Raw genomic sequence first — 2,923 nt, forward strand, 5'->3', positions numbered from 1 at the left:
CTTTCTTGCTTTTCATATTGCATTTTATTTCTTGTTTTTGATTCTTGATAATTTTCTTTTTCTTCTTGAATATCCATGAGCACTAACATGTCAAGCAGGACCATGAGAAATTTTTCTACACCCTTTTCTGCAAGATTTTTATCTCCCATTGTGCAACCTCAAATTGAAGTAGAAAGTTTCCAACTAGACCCAGAGATAATTTTCATGATACAAGGTCACAAATTTGGAGGAGAAGTATCAGAAAGTCCTTATCTGCATCTTGAAACATTTTTAGAGATTTGTGATTTGGTGAAATGTGAAGGAGTATCAACAAATGCAGTTCGATTGATGACATTTCCTTTCAGTATCAAGGATAAAGCAAGAACTTGGCTATATTCTCTCTGTCCTCAAAGCATCACAAGTTGGGAACAATTGGAGAAGCAATTTCTGAATCATTTTTTCCCTCCAAGTAGAACGGTGTATATGAGGAATTGCATAACAAATTTTTCTCAGGCATATGGAGAATCATTATTTGAAGCATGGGATAGATTCAAGAGTCTTCAAAGATAGTGCCCTCATCATGGTTTTGAAAAATGGTTGATTTTGCACATATTCTATGGGGGAATTTCTTTCTCAGACAAGACTTTATTGGATTCATCAGCTGGAGGTTCTTTTATGGACAAAAGTGTAGATGAAGCTTATTCGTTAATTGATCAAGTGACATTGAACCTCCATGAATGGTCGAACAAAAGTTGGATGGAATTTCCCTCAGATATTCAAGAAGTGCAAGCCATAAATGTAAGAGAGCCTGTCAAACAAAATGAAATTCAACCACCTAAAAATGTTGAAATTCACAAGTCACAGAGTGAGGAGTTCAAACATTTGGGGGCAAAGCTTGATAGTATTGTTTCAAAATGGTTTAAAGAAGATCCCCTTCCTACACAGTCAAGATCCAATGAAAAGTGTGATGATGTGGGGTTGAGAAGTGGCAAAAATCATGAAGAACTTCTGAAGAATGACATGTTTAGAATTGAGGAGAAGAATAATAGAAGATCACAAGAACTCAATTCCATTTATCTAGGAAGTTCCCAAAGGCCAGAAGTACCTTTCCCTCAACGATTAATCACACCAACATTAGATAAGCAAGTTGGACCTCCTCCAAAAGCTCAAAGGGAATTTGGGAAAAAGGAGTTCAGTCTTTCCCAGGACCTTCACTAAGGGTTCCTTTTCCACAAAGGTTAGTGGGGGTCAATGAAAATAAAGACTTCGGCAAATCCTGTGACACTAATATGGTTGAGTGTAGATTTTTGAATATATATGAAGATGAAGATTTTTCAGATGAGGATTTTATTGATAATGTAGTGGTAAATAAGTTTTCAGATCTATCTCAAAATTTTATAAGGTGTTATAGTGACATCGAATTTTCAGATGATGAATGTGATGTGGTAGATCAACTTAAAACTGCAAGTGAAGTTATTGATCCTCTTGTTATTGATTCTCCTATTGAGGACATAGATGTTGGTTTATTTTTTGATGTATGTGTTGATGATGATGATATGGAAGAATGTGTAGGGAGCTGTGTTGTGGAAGCAGCATCTCAAGGATCACCACCTTTGTCAAGACAACCCTTAGAGGTTTTAAGAATTGATCATGTTGTGGAACAATGTGTAGGGACTTATACAGAGATAGTAGAGTCTCGAGAATCACCATCATTGATATCATCAACACCTAAGCTAGAGCCAGAACCATCATTTGATTCAGAGGAAGTCACATCTACATGTCTAGAAATTCCAGGTATTTCTCAACAAAGTAAGGTTAGTATTTCTTGTGATCTTTTGGAAAACTTTATGGAGGTACCTATAATTGACTTTGTTGGATGTGATTCGGTTTTTATTACTTATTCATCTTATCTTGATATGGATCTAGCTCTATACTATATAACATGCTTGTGGGAGATTTGTTTTTCTTTTGGATGTGCAGATTTCACATGGGCCAATAATTGGAAGCTCAATCTGAACCGTCTTCGACCACCTGAAAAAATTTCCAAGAAGACGAAGATGGAGAGAGCGTTACTTCAATTTTTAATGCCAATGTTTAAAGCTCTCTCCATAATAAGAACCCTTGGTAAGAAGGTTCTAAAATATCTTACCCCTCCAAGAGCAAGATTTAGATGAATCTAATGAGGTGGTCGAGCTAATGACCTTAAACAAGCGCTTCTTGGGAGGCAACCCAAGTTCATTTTCCTTGTTTTCATTCATGTCTTTAGTTCTTTCTAGTTTCATTTCTGAACATGTATCCTCTACTTAATTTTTCTTGTCTATCTTATTTTTGTAGAATTCAAAGTTGTGGAGGAATGTGAGTATTAGATGGAGGAGTATCTTTAAAAAAAAACATGAATGTCAACCATTTGGAGCTCATCACTTGGTAACTTCTCTTAAAATCTCCTCCACATTGTTTTTAGTTTTCATTGGGACAATGAAAAATTTAAGTCTGGGGGCATGCAGTAGATGCATTTGATTTGCTTTGTTTGTTTTTGTTTTTGCTTATGTTTTGTATTTTGTTTTGATTTTTTGTGGCATACATCTTGAGAACATCAAATCTTCACTTATATGCTTTCTTGGATTCAAGTGAAATGTTAGCACGATTATTGTCTTGATTAATGATGTTCGAATAATGCTAGTAGTAAACTTTGTGTAGTTTTTTTTTCTATCTTGGGAAGCATTAATAAGCTAAGAATCTTATGGTGATGAGTTTTAGTTTTGGTTCAACCTTAAGGATTTTATCTTCACTACACTTGTGCTTGATGCTTGAATAGTTGATGTCATTGAAATAGTCATGATTCATCTTGTTTGTTTAGTACTTGGTTTCCATGGTGATTTCTCAACTTTCATTTTGGTTACTGGATGAGGCTCAAATCATTAAAGCTCATTTGGAAAAATCAAAA

General features: G+C 35.0%; 1 non-coding gene across 1 annotated transcript; it reads right to left on the bottom strand.

Annotated features, from left to right (window-relative positions):
* Positions 1 to 460: 460 nt before the first annotated feature.
* LOC122022011 lies at positions 461 to 566 on the bottom strand. The gene has a single exon (XR_006122761.1). It is a non-coding gene; the product is annotated as a small nucleolar RNA R71 (small nucleolar RNA).
* Between the last annotated feature and the right edge of the window lie 2,357 nt (positions 567 to 2,923).

The sequence above is a fragment of the Zingiber officinale genome, chromosome 9A, assembly GCF_018446385.1.
Source record: "Zingiber officinale cultivar Zhangliang chromosome 9A, Zo_v1.1, whole genome shotgun sequence".
NCBI classification, from domain to species: Eukaryota; Viridiplantae; Streptophyta; class Magnoliopsida; order Zingiberales; family Zingiberaceae; genus Zingiber; species Zingiber officinale.